This window comes from Colobus angolensis, unplaced genomic scaffold, assembly GCF_000951035.1.
Source record: "Colobus angolensis palliatus isolate OR3802 unplaced genomic scaffold, Cang.pa_1.0 Scaffold111, whole genome shotgun sequence".
NCBI classification, from domain to species: domain Eukaryota; kingdom Metazoa; phylum Chordata; class Mammalia; order Primates; family Cercopithecidae; genus Colobus; species Colobus angolensis.
The window spans coordinates 1,405,900-1,427,065 of NW_012112142.1; the positions used below are offsets into that span (position 1 = coordinate 1,405,900).

Sequence of the window (21,166 nt, forward strand, 5' to 3'; positions counted from 1 at the left end):
TATTTCTCCACATCCTCTCCAGCATCTGTTGTTTCCTGACTTTTTAATGATTGCCATTCTAACTGGTGTGAGATGGTATCTCATTGTGGTTTTGATTTCCATTTCTCTGATGACCAGTGATGATGAGTACTTTTTCATGTGTCTGTTGGCTGCATAAATGTCTTCTTTTGAAAAGTATCTGTTCATATCCTTTGCCCACTTTTTGATGAGGTTGTTTGACTTTTTCTTGTAAATTTGTTTAAGTTCTTTGTAGATTCTGGATATTAGCCCTTTGTCAGATGAGTAGATTGCAAAACTTTTCTTCCATTCTGTAGTTTGCCTGTTCACTCTGATGGTAGTTTCTTTTGCTGTGCAGAAGCTCTTTAGTTTAATTAAATCCCATTTGTCTATTTTGGCTTTTGTTGCCATTGCTTTTGGCGTTTTAGTCATGAAGTCCTTGCCCATGCCTATGTCCTAAATGGTATTGCCTAGGTTTTCTTCTAGGGTTTTTATGGTTTTAGGTCTAACATTTCAGTCTTTAATCCATCTTGAATTAATTTTTGTATAAGGCGTAACAAAGGGACCCAGTTTCAGCTTTCTACATATGGCTAGCCAGTTTTCCCAGCACCATTTATTACATAGGGAATCCTTTCCCCATGTCTTGTTTTTGTCAGCTTTGTCAAAGATCAGATGGTTGTAGATGTGTGGTGTTATTTCTGAGGCCTCTGTTCTGTTCCATTGGTCTATATCTCTGTTTTGGTACCAGTCCCATGCTGTTTTGGTTACTGTAGCCTTGTAGTATAGTTTGAAGTCACGTAGCATGATGCCTCCAGCTTTGTTCTTTTTGCTCAGGATTGTTTTGGCAATGCAGGCTCTTTTTTGGTTCCATATGAACTTTAAAGTAGTTTTTTCCTATTCTGTGAAGAAAGTCATTGGTATCTTGATGGGGATGGCATTGAATCTTAGTTATACTTGCACAATTACCTATCTACCTTAACACTATGTTCATCACACAGAGATTATCTGATGACCTTCTGTCCACTTCCCCTACCCTTTTACTAAATTTCAAGCATTAATAGCACTGTAATGGATGCTCTCAGGTCCCCCTAAAGCCCTCCAGGACCAAAACATTTATTCTCCCAGCTGCTAAGAGTGCTGTTGGCTGTCAGCCCTCTCCAGAAGTTTCCCTCTGCCAAAGAGGGCTGCTTTGCCCATGATTAAGCCCTCCCACTTAAGGGCAGTTCATATCCATGACTAAAGGAGGATGTTACCCCCAACCCCAACTCAGGACAACCCTGAGGGGGTCAACCCAGTTTCAGAGTTTCCTGTAGGGTCAGCCTAGGCCTTAGAAAGGACTTGATGGCAGTCCACCATCATCCTCTGCGCAGTCCTGCTTCTCTCCCCCACCGGTGCTGATTCAGAGAACATACCCTAACAAACTCCTACATGTAAATCTCCACCTCAGAGTCCCTGCATCCCAGGATGTCAAGCAACTAGAACCACCAGTATCCATCAGCTAAGAAACTACATATCTAATGTTATTAAGGACACTTAGAGAGAGGGAAAATATTAGTTTTTTAAATTCAGAAATCTTGTAAATGGTACAAGCCTTCAAAAACCAGTAAAGAATATTACTTTGCTAGACAAACTAATGAAAATACACCAAAGCTGCTTCAATAAGTTCAATCAATATTTTCTAATATTCTACCTTTAATAGTTCTAAATGACCCCAAACCAATCTTAAGAACGAACACAAAAACCAGCTTTTACTCTACGTACTTACATTACCATTTTAAAACTATCTACCCTTCATGTGAGGCTACTAGGTAATTTGGCTAATTTAAAAATACACACATAGGTTTCCAGGAGAAGGTGGGGCTGGCTAATGGGTACAAAAAATAGAAAGAATGAATAAGACCTACTCTTCGATAGCATAGCAGGGTGATTACAGTCAATAACAACTTAATTATGCATTTTAAAGTCAGAGTACAATTGGATTGTTTGCAACATGAAGGATGAATGCTTGAGGGATGGATACCCCATTATCTATTATGTGATTATTTTATATTGCATGCCTGTATCAAAACAGCTCATGTGCCCCATAAATGCATACACCTACTATGTACCCACAAAAATTAAAAATAAAAAACTTAAAAATATAAACAGGCAAACGAATAAATACCAACAACCTGGAGAACTTGTTCTTTCACTCACTTGTTCTTTCAAAAATAAACCCTATTTAAAGATTTTTCAAGTCTAAATCTTCTGATTACAAAAGTAGAGAGTAAGGGAGAAAAGAGAAGGAAGGAGAGATTTTCCCCTTTACTTTAACACATACTCATCTCTCTTTCAAAGACTACAGGCTAGTCTTTTTTAAGCTACATTAAAAAAAGAACATGTATCCCATACTACATTATTATTATTATTATTTTTTTTTTTTTTTTGAGATGGAGTCTCGCTCTGTCACCCAGGCTGGAGTGCAGTGGCCAGATCTCAGCTCACTGCAAGCTCTGCCTCCCGGGTTTACGCCATTCTCCTGCCTCAGCCTCCTGAGTAGCTGGAACTACAGGCGCCCGCCACCTCGCCTGGCTAATTTTTTTTATTTTTTAGTAGAGACGGGGTTTCACCGTGTTAGCCAGGATGGTCTCGATCTCCTGACCTCGTGATTCGCCCGTCTCGGCCTCCCAAAGTGCTGGGATTACAGGCTTGAGCCACCGCGCCCGGCCACTACATTATTTTTTAAGGAAACTTACCAGAAAGGGGTCCCAATCCAGACCCCAAAAGAGGGCTCTTGGATCTCGTGCAAGAATTCAAGGTGAGTCCATAGAGTAAAGTGAAAGCAAGTTTATTAAGAAAGTAAAGGAATAAAGAATGGCTACTCCATAGGCAGAGCAGCCCTGAGGGTGGCTGATTGACCATTTTTATGCTTATTTTTTTATTATATACTAAACAAAAGGTGGATTATTCATAAGTTTCCTGGGAAAGGCATAGGCAATTCCCAGAGCTGAGGAGGGTTCCTCCCCTTTTCAGACCATATAGGGTAACTTTTTTTTTTTTTTTTTTTTTTTTGAGACAGAGTCTCGCTCTGTCACCCAGGCTGGAGTACAGTGGTGTGATCTTGGCTCACTGCAATCTCCACCTCCCAAGTTCAAGCGATTCTCTAGCCTCAGCCTCCCAATGTTAAATATAGTGAACCCCAAGTTTCTCTTCAAAGAATCAGTATGTCAGTATGTTCAGCTCTCTTATTCTTTGATTCTCCATTTTAAAGTTTAACTTCCTGGTTCTCTTGCCCACTTGCTTCTAGTTTCAGTAAATACTTTCCCACCAGTCCAAATCAGTAGTTCACATCTGTTCCCCTGGTCACCTGCTCTGTCCTAACTCATCCCGATCACCAGCTCTGATCTAAGTCACCTTTAGTTACCTGTTCCTAACCGTCCTTCCTGCCAAACTATTCACCCCACCACTCTGGCTCATGCCCCTGCCCTCTTTAAAATAGCCAGTCATAATTAGTTTAGACTATGCAGTCCAACCCTAGCCAGTAGGGGAACAACACAGCAGTAGGGAATACCTGCGTCAGGAAAAAGAACTCCTGCCCCTCCCCTGTCCAGGTGTGCTCTCGCCATTGTTCCATCTGCGAGGGGCACCCTTTCTGCAGAAAGTAAAAGTTGCCCTGCTGAGAAAATTAAATTTATGTTCGAGTGCTATTTCTTTATGGCACTGGGGAACAAGCACTTTGCATTTCTAATACCAAGTAGCTGGGATTACAGGTGTGCACCACCACACCTGGCTAATTTTTGCATTTTTAGTAGAGACAGGGTGGTGCCATGTTGGCCAGGCTGGTCTCGAACTCCAGACCTCAGGTGATCTATCTGGCTCAGCCTCCAAAAGTGCTCAGATTACAGGTGTGAGCCACTGTGCCCGGCCATATAGGGTAACTTTCTGACATTGCCATGTCATTTGTAAACTGTCATGGTGCTGATGGGAGTGTAGCAGTGAGGACAACCAGAGGTTACTTTCATTGCCATCTTGGTTTTGGTGGGTTTTAGCTGCCTTTTTCACCTCAAACTGTTTTGTCAGCAAGGTCTTTATAACCTATAACTTGTGCTGACCTCCTGTCTTATCCTGTGACTTAGAATGCCTAACTTACTAGAAACGCAGCCCAGCAGGTCTCAGCCTTATTTTACCCAGCCCCTATTCAAAATGGAGTCACTCTGGTTCAAAGGCCTCTGATAAAACTGTTTCCATGGAACTAGCTCACTTATTAAATATTACTCTGACATTTCCAAAGCATTTATCTATTTTGCTGTAGCACAAAGAACACTAGACCAGGGGTATGAATTCCTGGGTCCCAGTGCTGGTGCTGGCATGAACTTGTGGCATCTAGTGATAAGAGTCCACTAGATTATTAATTAAAGGCATTGAGTGGTTAGTTACAGAGACCCAGATTCAAGCACAAGTTCTAGCACTTACTAGCCAGGTAACCTTCAGCAGGACATTAAACCACTCTAAGCTTAACGCCTCATCTGTAAAATAGAGGTGATCATAATGGTGCCTACCTCATGGGACTGCAGGGGAGATTAAATGTGACACTGTGGGTAAGTGCTCAGTACAATCTTTTTTTTTTTTTCTTTTGAGAGGGAGTCTCACTCTGTGGCCCAGGCTGGAGTGCATTGGTGTGATTTAGGCTCACGGCAACCTCTACCTCCCAGGTTCAAGTGATTCTCCTGCCTAAGCCTCCTGAGTAGCTGGGATTACAAGCACCCGCCACCATGCCCGGCTAATTTTTATGTTTTTAGTAGAGACGGGGCTTCACCATGTTGGCCAGGCTGGTCTCGAACTCCTGAACTCAGGTGATCCACCCGCTTCAGCCTCCAAAAGTGCTGAGATTACATGCATGAGCCACTGCGCCCAGCCCAGCACTGAGTCTTTCTCACTGCAAGTACTGATAAAAGTGAGCCATTACTATGAGCTATTTTTCCATCTCTGTCTACCAGAATCCAAGAGCTTTGGAGAGGAGCGGTGCTTCACATATTTTTAAAAATGGTGAATATTAAATCTCTCTAAGGTGTCAATTCACTGCGTTTTATCAAATTTGTATTCTGTATTTCCACAGAAGGTTTTGTTGGGGGGAAGAAAAGAGTGTTTAAGAAAGTTTTAAGAACATTAGACTAGATGATCTTACAGCTTAAGCCTTACCTTTCTGTGAGCCTATGGCCTCTCTGCAGGGTGGCTTTTCTCTTGGAGCAACCATTTACACACTAAAATAGAGAAGTGTGTCTTGACTGTTTCAGACATACCTTCTTTCTAACATATCACCAGCACTGTATCTGCACGTACTTCTGCCACTGCTCACACATACAATAGCAATTGATGGCCTACAGTCCTTTATGACAACTCTTCAGGGGACAAGATACAGCCAATCAAGGGTACCACCGCACAAAAGCATGTCACACTATTCTCTCCTGGTTTCCGAGTAGCAGTAATCCACTCTAATCAGAACTGCCAACCTAGAGAAAAAACTGCCATGCAGTTTTCAAACTAAGGAACAAGTAGCAAGGCAGGGGGTGGCGGGTGCTGCTGGAACTGATGAAGTGGGGACCAAAGAGAATGTCTTTGTGATTGGAACCTGAGACCTTCAATCTCCCCCTACCTCTTGAGGCCAGCCCAACTAAAGAAACAAGATTTAGGCTCTAAAATAGCAGAAAATATTTTTTGAGATAAAGACTCTGTTATTAAACCTAAATATTCTCATGGTTCTCCTTCTTTAACGTGTTGCATGTGTACATCCACATTAACAGTCAAGTCAAATACTGAATCCCCACTTTCCCATTTCCAGATCCAATCATGGTAGGCATATTCTTCAGTCCTGGGTAACTGAGATTTCTCACTCCTCAGGTCTCAGCCTAGATGTCTCCATTACTAGGAAGAATTCCCAGAAGACCTTGTCTGTTTGTTCCTCAAGACTACAAACTCCGTGAAAGCAAGATCGACATTTTGTTCACTGCCATATCCGCAATGCCTTACACAATGAGTATCACATAATAGTCTGTATCAGTCAGAGTTCTCCAGACAGACAGATAGATAGACAAGAGAGTACTTACTAGGGGAATTAGCTCACGCAATTATGGAGGCCAAGAAGTCCCACAGGAACCCATCTGCAAACTGGAGACATTGGATGCCAGTAGTGTGGCTCAGTCCAAGTCCGAAAGCCTCACAACCAGGAAAGCCAATGTTAATTCTTAGTCTAAGGCCAAAGGCCTGAGAACCTGAGAGTGGGGTAGTGGGGGCTGCTGGTATAAATACTGGAGTCCAAAGGCTGGAGAGCCTGGAGTTTGATGCCAAAGGGCAGGAAAAGAAGAGTGTCTCAGCTTCAGGAGAGAGAGAGAGAGGAAATCACCTTTTCTCTGCCTTTTCTGTGTATCTGGGCCTTCAGGCAGATTGGATGTTCCATATCCACACTCAGGGCGGATCTACCCCACTGGTCTGTTCACCTACCCACATACTGATCTCCTCTGGGAACACCGCACAGACACACCCAGAAGTGACACTTCACTAACTATCTAGATATCTCTTAATCCAGTCAAGTTGACACTTATAATTAACCATCACATAGGCCCTTAAGAAATATTTGTTGAGTGAATAAAGTTTCTCATCCAAAAGCATAATAAACAGCATAACAGCATTCAGGCATTCACCTTTCCCTGAAGGTGAGACATTTTTCAAAGCAGGTTTCTTTTTCAATTTTTTTAATAGGGAAATTTTAATTCAAAATAATTCTTATAATCAACTAGTTACATCCTCTGTTCTTTGTTAAGGACAGGAGGAGTGATATAGGTAGGTTATTCTGAAAACTAAGAAGGATAAGGAAATATCTTGCCTTCGAAATGTTAGTCAATCTTATTAGCAATACGGGTGGGTATGAATTTAACTTGTATGTTCTGCCTTGAAACTACTAACCTTTCTATGGCTTAATTATCACAATATCAAGGAAAAATTAAACTGCAAAAAGTCATTGCATTTATTTTTCATTCCACATTATCAATATATAGAAATATTAATGCATGCTACCCAGATCTTTCTGGGAAACCAACTGCTCTTTGGGGAAATGCAAAAATAGTGAGGGCAGTGAGGATTTCCACACTTCTTGTTTTTAGACAGAGTCCAACTGGTTGCCCAGGCTGGAGTGCAGTGGCACCATCACAGCTCACTGCAGCTTTGCCCTCCAGGGCTCAAGTGGTACTCCCACCTCAGCCTCTCCAAGTAGCTTTACAGTTGCACACTACCACACCTGGCTAATTTTGTATTTTTTATAGATACAGCATCTCCCTATGTTACCCAGGCTGGTCTCAAACTTGTGGGCTCAAGACAAACTTCTGCCTCAACCTCCCAACTTCCACACCTCTGAACCTGCAGAGCAGGGCTGTATTAAGATGACAGCTCAGAGAACTGGTTCCAGGTGCAAGATTAAGTCAAGCTGAGCCAGCTTCCATTGATTTCCTTTTCTCAATACCATGGTAGTAGAGGGGAAAGGCCACACAGCCAGACATTGCAACTACCACTTAAACCCATAACCCCTAAGAATCCTATTTCCAAGTACAAAGCACTAAACAGCATCACAGGGTCTAAAGTCTCTGTCTATGAGGGACAGGCCATATTTCAGGTCCCCATCTTCACATTCCCTCCATTTGATCTTAAACATTGGCACCTGGGAAGCTCTAAGCAGGAAAAGGAGGAATTAAATAATGACAAAGTTGGACTGTTTGGTGAGGTTAATCTGTCTTAGACCCAAAGTGTTGAAAACATTGATTATTTTGATATATGGTCGTAAGCTGCACCTCCAAGTTTGGGCAGCTATGTCTCACTGTAAGTGAGGCCAGACCAGGGTGAATGGGTTAAGGTAAGTGAAAAACAATGTGACACAGTGAAAACAATCAGAGCTTGAAAACTAGAAACATAATACTTACTCTGCCCCAACCAGCTATACAAACTTGGACAGTTACTTCACTACTCTGTGTCTCACTTTATCTTCAAAATATGGAGCTTTAGTAAATGATTTTGTCCCATCTCCTCTAGTTTCTAAATCTTAGAATTATACAAATCCCACCACATCACTATTGAAAATTAACCAAATGAGTACTCATGGAGTACCATGTGCTTATTACTTAAGCACTTTGGTTCAGTGCAATTTGAGCCATGACATTTGCCCTAGATCATCTATCACATTAGCAAAGATGCATCAAAATATTCACAATGGGTGTCTTGAAACAGCCTAGAGTTTTCCACTACAGAAGAAGTAATAAATAGATACAATCTGTTGAAAGGCAGTTTTGCAAACATACCAGAAGTCTTTTTTAAGCCACAATCTTTGATCCATTTAGTTGCAGAAATGTTTGTAGTTATAAAAAATTGGAAGGAAACAATATGTCCACTACAGACTAAATAACAAAGTAAATTGTTTGTATTCATTATAATGCTGACTTAGAATATTTGATGACAGGCAAATACACTATAATATTAAGCAAAAAAAGCAAGATGCAAAATTATATACATGTCATGACCATAATTATGTATAATGTGTGTATGTATAATGCCCTATATTATGAAAGCTATATGTATGATATTTACAAATAAGTTTAGGAACACAGATAATCTGTGAATAGTAGTTATCTCCAGGTGTATTGTATTTTATTCTTTGGTGTCTCCATATTCCAAATTCTCTATTATAGCATGCAATAATTATAATTAAAGAATTTTTTCATATATATACAGGACTGCAGGATATAAAACAACGAAGGCTTTAGCTTTTTTATGCCTATTAAATGCATTAGGAGTTCAGGGAGCCATCACTATGGGCTGAGGGGGTGCTAAGCATAGAGTTTTGGAGGGGGTTCACTTGACAGGATGTTTATCACACAAGGAAAATTTAGGTTTATAGTACAGTGCTTAAGAGCACAGACTGTAGGGCTGGATTTCCTAAGTTCAAATCTTAGCCCTGTCACACCTGCTGGATGAGGTTAGGCAAGTCACTCCAACTCTGTGCCTCAGTTTTCTCATCTATAAAATGGGGTACCAGTTCTTTCCTCATGGAGTTATTGTAAGAGCTAAACAAATTCATATAGGAGGAAAGAGTTTCAGGACAGTGCCTATCTGACACATAGTAGCAATACATAAGTGCTAACATAATTATTAGAAGGGCATTTTAGGCAACATAATAACAATAGTAGTTCACCCTTTTGCTAAATTCTTACTATGTGTCAGATACATTACACAACTCATACCTCATAAGTATATGAAGGATGAACTAGCATTATGCCCAATTTATAGATGAGAAATCTAAGGCACAGAGAGGTTGGCTGCCTAAGGTAAGTGGCTGAACCAGCATTTGGTTGCAAGCAAATCTGCTCCAGTGCCCATGCTCTTAACCATGGTGCCATGCTGTAAGGAGCGGAAAACAATACTGCCCCTGGGCAGACAACTGCCTTTTGAGGAGCAGGAACTGCCACTGACAGAGTGCATGGAACCGAGTAATGACAGCCAGGCAAGGGAGTCAGGGCCTAGTTCATGAGGCAAATGGGAGCTCACAAAGAATTCTGAGCAAAGTCACTATAGAACAAAAGAGGGATGTAAGGAAATGAGTCTGGCAGAGAAACATGGGATAAGTTGGCATGAGGCAAAAGAGGCCGCTGAGAGAGAGAGAAAATACTGCAGGCAAAGCAGGTAGTACAGTGATGAGGGACTAAGCCAGGTGATAGCAAAGAGTTGGTCAAACCAAAACCACTTTGAAGGGAAAATTAAGAGAGCTTACAAATACTTAATACTGGGAATAAAAAAAGAGGGGGGATGTGGAGGTGACAAGTCACATCTCACCAAGGACTGGACAAAAACATGTTTCCTTGTATTTTGATTTCCTTAAATGTTGTTTTGTGCAATTACTTATTTTTAAAGCATTGTTTAAAAACCTAACCAAGAGCAGCACAAAACAAAGGACCACACACACACAACACTGTGTTGTAGAAAAAACTGGGTTCTTGTCACACAACCAGGAAAAGTTAGCCACACATATACTTTGAAGGGTGAAGGGGAACAGAATTTATTGGGCAAAAACGAAAAAAAGAAAACCTCTCAACAAAGTGAGATAGGTTCCTTTTCACAGGAAAGGAGAGGCCAGACTCCCCCACAACACTGCAAATGGTGTGAACTTCCCAAGGCTCCACCCTATCCTCCCAGCGCACGCGCCCGTCAGAGATTCTCGGGGATACCTTTTTACTTGGCTGTCTCAATTGTACTCTGTATAAGCAATGCTTGGTGACTGAAAAGGCATACTCTAGTAAGTGACAAAAGTAATTAGCAAGGAATCATGGAACATAAACATCTATTGTGTAAAGGAGCAACTTTTTACAAAATCAAAATAAAAGAACCCACTGATGGCTACTACCAACAGAGCCCAGGTCTGATAACATCTCCCAGCATAAAGGCAAGCTGATTTACCCCTTGTTTTAAAGAGGCAACCAGAGCTTGCCAACAAAAATATGTGATTGATCTAATTAGCTCACTGAACTGAGGAAAACAGTGTGCCAAAATCATGTGTACTCACAGATTACTCCTTCCAGGACAAAGCAGTATTGCATAAAAGCTATCCTTCAACCTAAACGTTCACACTCATTAAAAGGGATGAAACCCAGCAGTACTCAGCATGCAGGAGCTTAATGAATATTATTGGATTGTGATGACACAGACATGAGTCTCAAAAGAATGAGCTCTTTTGATGGAAAAGAGAAAGAAACATAAAGGACTGTAAAAAGGTATATGAAGTGGCTAAACTCCAAATACCAGCTTAGGCCAGGCAATTTTACTACATTATGCCTGCATTAACATTCCCACTCTCAACTTAATGCTTTATTAACCTAACTGATAATGTCCCTCTTCACTCAGGGTTATTAGCAAATACAAGTCTGTTGAGATTGGCAAACCAATTCATTCATTCAACAAATATTCCTAGGTACTTACACCATCACAGGTAACAAATAATGATCTCTAACTAGTCTTTTTGTTACTAATGCGAGAGAGGGTCTAAAAACCAGTGTAGCATATCTTTAAAAAATCCTTAGTGGGAAGAGACGAACACCCTAGAGAAAAGTAACAACACTAGCTTCATCAAGTAGTCTGCTGATGACTCACTGGTTAGCTTTAGTGGGTACGTACACACTCAAAAAGCACAAGAATATTATTCTACTGTGTCTCACTCGTGGACTGGAGCCAGAGTCAAGATAAGGAAAATTTTTATGTAGTTGTTTATCCAAATTGTCTTGTCTGTTCTACCTTCAACATCACTGCCTAGGGGAACACTGGGCCGGGAAGCCATAGAGGTTCATGCTCCTGGAGCCCTGAGAAGTCTGGGAATAACCTAAGCAGCAAGGCAGCCTGCCTGACTCAGGAGAGCAAAGCACACCCAGAAAATACAACGGGAGCAGAACAAAGATTCGGCCATATAAGCTGACTGTTAATATTTTTTATTTTCTAAACTTATTTTTACCGCTAGGATCTTATATAAAAAAACTATCAGTTCATGTCTCACACGTCTGAAGTAAGGATAGTTTATCATACCCAATTTTACTGCTGTAGAGTATTCTGAATACCTTTGGGCTTAAAAACGAATCACTTTATATTGAATAAGCACCATTTAATGAGAAATTTTTCACAGGAAGATAAAATGTCGATTTTACCATTCTATGAAATGCATACTTACTTATATTTAAGTATTTGAAAAGCTAAAAACTAGGTAGAACTAAGGTATAAAATGAAAGGATCAAACTTAAAAAAAAATTTTTTAAGGTATTTCTGGATACTCTCCTTTCGAAAGCACTGTTTTCTCTAACAAGAGATCCTCTTCCCAAGTTGGCTGCAGGCTAGTCTTGGTTAGCTACTCTATTTTATCAGCAATATCGCTCTGTGGGATGGAACTACAGAAATCCTATTGTAATTGGGATGATGGCTTGTAGCTTAAGAGAAAATACCATTTAAGGTACATAATGATTTTTTTAAAATGACACATATGTTCCTACTTTAAATATTTAATCATGAAACTTAAAAAAGCAAATTTATTTGCCAACATTTTCACATAGGCCAAGGCTATTTCTTTAAGTACAGGTCTACTGATTGAAGTTCAAAGTTGTCTTTCTTACATAAACCTAACTTCCCATTTAGGTTACTTGAAGGTGAGAAAAACTTCAGTATGAATCAATTCAGCATAGAATCTTTCCATATTGTAAACATCTTTCCCAATCATTTAGAGTTCTCTCTTCCGCATCCAATTTGACACCTATATCTTATGACAATTTTGCCTTTAGTCTTTGCAAAGAATTCAACTTCATCAAAATATACAATTTCCTTTTCACACACATATTTCATCACTATACATGTTATTTAATGAAACTATATAATTACTGTAAAAATGCACACGACTCAACACTGGGAGGAAAAGTTTGGAACCTTGAGCACACACCAGAAATAGCCTACCAGAAAGGGCACTCAGCAGGGAGTAGGCACAAGTCAATATACTTTCCAGAGAGAATAGAAAGCACTGGTAAACCGGGGAACCACATAAATTGGTTAAGAGAACGTCCACTGTAATTTTTTTTTTTTTTTTTCGAGACAGAGTCTCCCTCTGTTGCCCAGGCTGGAGTGCAATGGTGCGATCTCAGCTCACTGCAACCTCCGCCTCCCAGGTTCAACCTTTTCTCCCACCCCAGCCTTCCTAGTAGCTGGGATTACAGGCACCCACCATCATGCCTGGCTAATTTTTTATTTTCACCATGTTGGCCAGGCCAGTCTTGAATTCCTGATCTCAGATAATCCACCCACCTTGGCCTCCCAAAGTGCTGGGATTACAGGCATTGAGTCACTGCACCCGGCCACATCTACCATACTATAAAAAGAAGTCAGTTGTATTCTCAAAAGCTAGCCTCTAACTTAAAACAGTAACTTTAATCAAGGTTATTCTTGCTTAAAGAAAGTATCAGTTAAGTCTCTCAGAGAGGGAATATCTGTGGCTTTCTGCCACATCCTTTGTGGGAGAAGTGCTACAGAGTTATTGTTTTTGAAAAAGGAAGCATATAGTGCTATCTATATAGCCTAGGGTTATCCCCAGAGTTTAATTTGCAATATTTACACTGGACAATAATCCCTAATAGAAAGGCTGGTAGAAAAAATATTGGCCTTGAGCAGCGCACTTACAAGAAAATTGACAAAGAGATTTGCAAATTTATATTCTCCCTCCCAACCTCACTTAAAGACACTGCTCCATACCTATGTAAAACCATTACAAATTGGCAGCCAGAATACTGAATCCAGCCCACAGGTTTATGTTTTATTTCATTTGGAGACCTTTGAATATAACATTCATGCTCTAGTTTGTCATGGAACCCATCACATTCTATGGTCTCACATGCGCCTAACCCCAGTGTGCATGCCACTGAGCCAGCCAGATACACAGTTCCGCCGTAACTTGACTCTGCATAGAAAGTTTGGTTAGCTTCTGGCAACACCAGAAGTGTTCTTAGAGAGGAGGTATGCGCTTTGGTAGAAGTACCCAACCACATCTCTAAAGAAAGACTAGAGAGCTCACTTACCATGGAGAAACAGTAATGGCTCAAGGTAACTATTCAAAAACTTTAGCATTCCTAAGAACCATGTGGGAATCTTTCTGAAATGCAATTCCTAGGACCCTATCCCTTCAGATTCTGATTTGGAAGGTCTGGGAATGGAAATCCAGGAATCTGCATTTTAAAAAGCACTTCAGGTGACAGGACAGATGCAAGAGGTGAAATAATAAAAATGTTAATAGCTATGAGCAGTTACCAGGCCCTATACCAAGCCCTTTACATGTAACAACTTAATCCTGGAACAATGCTATGAGATAGCTACTATTATTATTATCTTCATTTTACAACTGAAGAAGCTGATGAAAGAAGAGATTAAGAAACATGCCTGTGCTTATACAACTAGTAAGGGGAAGAGCCAGGATGAAAAACCAGGCCATCAGGTCAAAGAGTTCACCCTCAACCACTTCCTTATACTACACTACTACTATGGTTGAAGGGAATGTGCTCAACATGAAATACAGACCCCTCAAAGTTTGCTGCTCCTGACTCAGTCAAAGCCATTTATCCTTCACCCATGAATCCCCACTGTCACATTCACCACCATCCTTCCTGGTCAGGATGAAGAGTTCTTTTACATGTTACAATTACAGAAATGGTGGAAGAATTGGCAAAAGAGGCTCTGACTGGGATGAAAGCCAAGACTCAGATGCCCCCATTCTGAAGCAGGATTGCAACATTTCAGAAAAGCTCTGACAGCCTGAAAGAAAAGAGAGCTATGCCATTCTCCAACTAAAGATATGAGAAAGGAAAAAACAATAGTCTAGTTGTTAACAAAGCAAAGGATATTCCAACCCAATTCCTAACACAATTACCTCAAGCTGCAAAATTATGCCCAATGTTAGAGGGTCTCTAAGGGATGAGTCAAAAGTTCATACCAGCTAGGAAAAGAGTTCTTAGACTTAACACCAAAAGCACAATCCGTAAAAAGAAAAACTGATGAAAATCATCAAAATGTAAAAGTTTTGCTCTATGAAAGCCCACGTGAAGAAAATGAAAAGGTAAACTACAGACTGGCAGAAAATATCTGTAAACCAAATACTTGAAAAAGGACTAGTGTCTAAAATATTAAACTCTCAAAACTCAACAGTAAAAAATTAGAAAAGGGGCAAAAGACATGAACAGAGATTATTCTGAGGCAATACAGAAGGCAAATAAGTACATGAAAAATGTTCAACATTACTAGCTATTAGGGAAATGCAAATTAAAACCACAAAGATATATTACTGTATATCTATCAGAATGGCTTAAATTAAAAATAGTGAAAATAGTAAACATCAGAAAGGATGCAGAGATACTAGATCACTTGCTGGTAAGAATATAAAATGGTATAGTCACTCTGGAAAACACCTGGCAGTTTCTTAACCAAACGTGGGCCGGGGACAATGGCTCACACCTGTGATCCCAGCACTTTGGGAAGCTGAGGAGGGAAGATCACATAAGCCCAGGCGTTCAAGGCCAGCCTGGGCAAAATGGTGAAACTCTGTCTCTACCAAAAAAAATAAAAATAAAAATAATTAGCTAGGTATAGTGGTGACCACCTGTAGTCCCAGCTATTCAGGAGGCTGAAGTGGGAGGATCACTTGAGACTGGGAAGGCAAAGCTGCAGTGAGCCGTGTTCATGCCACTGTACTCCAGCCTGGGCGACAGAGTAAGACACTGTCAAAAAACAACAAAAAAATGAAAAAGCAAACATGTAACTACTGTTCAACCCAGCAACTGACCTGCTGGGCATTAACCCCAGAGAAATGAAAACTTACCTTAACACAAACACCCGTACACAAATGTTCATAGTAGTTTTATTTCTAAGAGCCAAAAACCAGAATCAGCTCAGATGTCCTTTAATATGTAACTGGTTAAACAAACTGTGGTACACCCATACCATGAAATATCACTCAGCAATAAAAAGTAATGAACTATTGATACCAACAACAGCTTGAATGACTCTCCAGGAAATTATGCTGAGTGAAAAAAGCCAATCTCAAAGAGTTTCATGCTGTATGATTCCACCTATATAACATTTTTTAATGATAAAATTTTAGAAATGGAGGATAGATTTGTGGTTGCTAGGGATGATGTATGGGAAGATGGGGGGAGTGAGGGCAGGAGGGAAGTGGTGTGATTGTAAGAGGGCAACAGAAGGGATCCACATGATGCTGGAACTATTCAGTATGTTGACTTTGGTGGTAGGTACACAAACCTACACAGATGGCAAACTTTATAGAATGTAATGCCGGCACACACAAAGAGTACAAGTAAAACTAAGGAAGATGTGTGAACTGTATCAATGTCAATAGCCTGGTTATGATACTATACTATAGTTTTGTAAAATGTTACCATTGGGGGAAACTGGGCAAAGTGTAGGAAGGATCTCTCTGTATAATTATTACAACAGCACGTGAATCTACAATTATCTCAATAAAAATTTTTATTGGGGGAACAAAGTTCATATTCTCAAGTGTGAACTCAGACAGTGCATTCTTTCACTGGGAATATACAATGGCCCACTCTTTCCAGAAGGCATTTCGCAATGCTACCAAAAGTGAGAAACTCACATAACCTTTTATCCAACAATTCCATTTTTAGGGTATTGTTATGAATAAATTATAATATGTTGAAAATTAAGGGACAAAAGCATTTATTTCAGTAATGGCTTTTATACTTAAAGACTAGAAACAACTATATGTGGAACATACACCCCACGAAGTTCTACCTAGTCATCAAAATAATCTTTTGGAATTAAACAGTGAACCTGGAATGATGGTCAAGATATATTCAGTTGTTCCACAAATACTTATTCAATTCCTTCTACAGACCAGGCACTGTTCTTACACTAGGAACTTTAACAAATGCCAAGTAAGGTATGATCCCAGTGTTTCATTAAACTGTACAGTCTGAATGACTGTTAGTGAGTAAAAAGGTGAGAAAGGATTAAACACATATTTCTGTGTGGGTAGTTACAAATACATACATAAATATGGACACATATACACATATGAACATAGATACACACATAGATATGTACATACAGTGTAAATTCCAGAAGGACATAACTGGAAATGTCAATAATGTTTCCTCGGCCGGGCGCGGTGGCTCAAGCCTGTAATCCCAGCACTTTGGGAGGCCGAGACGGGCGGATCACGAGGTCAGGAGATCGAGACCATCCTGGCTAATACGGTGAAACCCCGTCTCTACTAAAAAATACAAAAAACTAGCCGGGCGAGGTGGCGGGCGCCTGTAGTCCCAGCTGCTTGGGAGGCTGAGGCAGGAGAATGGCGTAAACCCAGGGGGCGGAGCTTGCAGTGAGCTGAGATCCGGCCACTGCACTCCAGCCTGGGCGACAGAGCGAGACTCTGTCTCAAAAAAAAAAAAAAAAAATGTTTCCTCCTGGAAGGTGGGATTGTGTGTTTAGTTTTGTTTATCTGTATATTCTAAATTCCTATAATTAATAAGTATAATTAGATTTTTTTAAATTATTGGAGGAAAAAAGGCTGGTCCCCAGAGAGTGCCATTTTATGACATATTTGGCATTAAATAGGTTTATTTAACCAATCTTCTCATGGCTGGATATTTAGTTTCCTTTTAGGTTTCCAGTGTCATAAACACTGTGCAAGGAACTTCTTTTTTTTCCTTTGAGACAGGGTCTTGCTCTGTTGCTCAGGCTGGAGTACAGTGGTGAAATCACAGTTCACTGCAGCCTTGACTTCCGGGGCTCAAGCAATCCTCTCCACCTGAGCCTTCCACACAGCTGGGACTACAGGTGTGCACCGCCACACCCGGCTGATTTTTTTACTTTTTGTAGAGACATAGTCTCTTTATGTTGCCCAGGCTGGTCTTGAACTCCTGGGCTCAAGTGATCCTCCTGCCTCAGCCTCCCAAAGTGCTAGAATTACAGGTGCGAGCCACTATGTCCAGCCTAGGAACATTCTCTTAACTATGCATTTGAACATACTCATGATTTTGTCCTTCAATTAGAATCCCAGAAGTGGAAACATCAGCTCAAAGAGTATGAATATCTGAAGGCTTTTGATGTAAACAAGCTCCTCGTAAGTTGTATGCTTTATACTTCAATAACTAGTGATCCGTTTTCTCCATGCTCACTCATGCTGCTAATCAACAATGAGGATTAACTTGTTCTTGGATTCTCTAGAATTTCCCTTTTGGGGGAAAAATTATTTTAACAGCAGATAAATACACTATAATTACTTGGTTGTCAGTTAAATTTGAAAATATAATTTGTCAATTTTACTTTCATTGCAGAATTTTGACAGACCCGCAAAGATAAACAAAAAATCATCTCTGTAGAACTCTATATTTAATTCAATGATCTTTACTTAGATAATCATTGTGGATTCATATCTGACATCTCTAAATCATTAGCTTACAGAGATCAGCCTCCCCAACAAGAACTCCCAAGCTAAGGACAGAGGTGGCCTTTTTATAGTAACTACCTCATAGAAGCAATATGGGAAAAGGTGACACAGTAGAAGCTCCATGTGCCTCCATGGATATATTAAATGGTTCCCAGATGTTGTTTACTATTAGTGTTTCTACTATAAGTAACAAACCTTTAACATAACATAGTGAGAACTTAAATAGCAGCTATTTCAATCCTCTTTTCATTTTACAGATGAGAAAACTGGAGTTTGCAAAAGTGGGCCTAGAATTCAGGTTTCCTTAATGCCAGTCTGATACTCTTTATCTAACATTATTTTGTTTTTTGGTAGGTTTTCTACGGACAGATTGAAAGCTAGAGACACCTTAATTCTCACAATTACACTTAATCAGAGCAATCTGCAATTTAAGATTTAAGTCTACATGCTCAAAATATACTTCGTTTACAGATATCCGCCTGGTTAATAATAATTCTCTAAAGCAGATATTTTAAGTTGCAGGCTAAAAGTAAATGGGTTTATATCTGCCTTAGAAAATGATGAATGATTGATTACAAATCTTTACTCTGATACAGGGTTTCTGATTGCATTAGACACAGGGCCTGAAGACTAATTAAAAATGTTCATATATTCATCACCGTTGATTGTGCATAATCCACTGCTGAAAGTACCAGTGCAGCACCTTCTCTAAAATGACAGAGGAAACAGATGAATTTCCACTCAGAACTCCCAGAGGCTATCTGTCTTGATTTCAGGGTAAACGAGCTTTCTCTAATAACCTAAATCACAAACAGAATGACAGTTTAAAAACCCTAGACCAAATTTTACTATTCTATCTGAGTAGGGGCTGGCTAGGCCTGGTCACATGTTATGTGATCAATAAATAATTACAGATGGATTGGTAAACAGATCTACAGGCATATTCTACAAATTTTCAAAACTAATTTTTCTAGATGCCTACATAATTGGAAGTCATAATTATGTGTTACAATGAGCCAAAGGAAATATACCGTTTTTGTTTGTTTGTTTGTTTGTTTTGAGACAGGGCCTTGCTCTGCTTCCTAGGCTGGAGTGCAGTGGCATGATCACAACTCACTGCAGCCTCAACCTCCTGGACTCAAGCAATCCTCCCGCCTAGGTGCCCCCCGACCCCCACCACCACCCCAGTAGCTGGGATCACAGGCATGCACCACCATACCCAGTTAATTTTTTAAAATTTTTGTAAAGACAGGGTCTTGCCATGTCAACCAGGCTGGGGAAATAAATCCTATATACCACCAAAAACGCTCCTTAAACTTATTCCCTTATATACATGCTCCAGCCCTAGAGTGGGTAGCTAGTACAGATCTCTCTCCACTCCTAAAGGGCTACAATTATTATCTGACAGTCAAGTGTTGCACTCACCTGCAAAAACACCAACAATGTTGATGTGGTTTGGCTGTGCCCCCAAACTTCAACTTGAGTTGTATCTCCCAGAATTCCCATGTGTTGTTGGAGGGACGCAGGGGGAGGTAACTGAATCATGGGGGCCAGGCTTTCCCATGCTATTCTCGTGACAGTGAATAAGTCTCACAACATCTGGTGGGTTTATCAGGGGTTTCTGCTTTTGCTTCTTTATTTTCTCTTGCTGCTGCCATGTAAGAAGACCCTTTCGCCTCCCGCCATGATTCTGAGGCCTCCCCAGCCATGTGGAACTCTAAGTCCAATTAAACCTCTTTTTCTTCACAGTCTCAGTATGTGTTCTCCTATTATCTGTTCTCCTATCATCTCTGTTCTCCTATTCCTCGGGAAATGTATGTCCTCTCCCTGACTCCACCGCCATTCCAGAAAGCACACCCCTCTCCCACACCAGGTTCCTCTTTGATCTGATTCAGGAGTTAGAATCCTTACCCAGCTTTAGAACATAAGGATGGCACTCACTGTGTTGCCTGAAAGTGCCCCAGTACTAAAGGAGCATATACTAATCTTCCTCCAGGAGGCTCTTGTGGCACCTCTGGGTGTCTGTAATAAGAGTGGCCATGAGGGTAGAAAAAGAAAGAGTATCTTGTCCATGAAAACTGCACAACAGAGTGTGTGTTTGGAGGACTGGCTTAAAACTCAAAATCCTGTTGAATGAAGATACTTTAGGTACTAGCTTTTGACCCACTTAATGTACAAAGGATCTGACAAATGAAAATAGATTAGAAATTACATAATCTATATTAATAGCAAGAAAAAGATTTATGAAATTCAACACAGCAACTATAAACCTAAGGTGGAAAGGCGAAAAAATAATGAGGACTCTGAGCTTGAAAATCATCCCAGTTTAGCAATGACAAAACCAAAAAAAAGATATAGACCAAACAATAGCAGAGTTGTCAACTTCTGCTTTTAAAAAAATCATCAAATAGCAGCATTGAAACATGCAATGCCACATATCCACATACTCTACATTTCTTCCATATAAAATGCTAGTAAGCAAAATTTACCTTTTTTATTTTGTAACTTTCTTTTACATTCCTTATATATTCCTGTATCAATTTTTTTAAATTCTTGCCTTCTTTACTCATTTTCTTCTTCACATACTTCTTTTCGGGCCCTGGAGATCCAGATTCTGACCTAGGCTCTGTCCTCGTAGATGCCAATATAATTTACATAAGTACCAGTGGGCATGCATTGCACATCAATTTACTCAATAAATTCTGCTCTGTACCAGAACCAGTGCTGGATACAAGGAAGACAACGGTGAACAAGTCAAACATGGTTCCTCTGTTTATAGAGCTTAGATATTAAATCAACAGTCTCTTTCAGTTCTCAAAGAACTCTTCTTCTCCCTCCCTCATGGAATGAACTTCATCTGTTTCATTTCCATTATTAATCACCTTTAACACTCCCATAGCAGTCTGTCTCATATGAAATTTTACTTTGTAAGAGAGATTTCAGCCAGACTGGTTCATAAGGCAAAAGAAAGAAGAAAGAAAGAAAAGAAAGAAAAGAAAGAAAGGAAAGGAAAGGAAAGGAAAGGAAAGGAAAGGAAAGGAAAGGAAAGGAAAGGAAAGGAGGGGAAAGGAAAGGAAAGGAAAGGAAAGGAAAGGAAAGGAAAGGAAAGGAAGAAAGAAGGAAGGAAGGAAGGAAGGAAGGAAGGAAGGAAGGAAG

The 21,166-nt window shown here is 40.1% G+C and overlaps 1 protein-coding gene across 1 annotated transcript in view; it reads right to left on the bottom strand.

Moving 5' to 3' along the window:
• The window catches only part of FAM160A1 (family with sequence similarity 160, member A1), a 244,287-nt gene that overhangs the window by 114,894 nt on the left and 108,227 nt on the right, over positions 1-21,166 (bottom strand). The gene's annotated exons all lie outside the window — the stretch shown is intronic.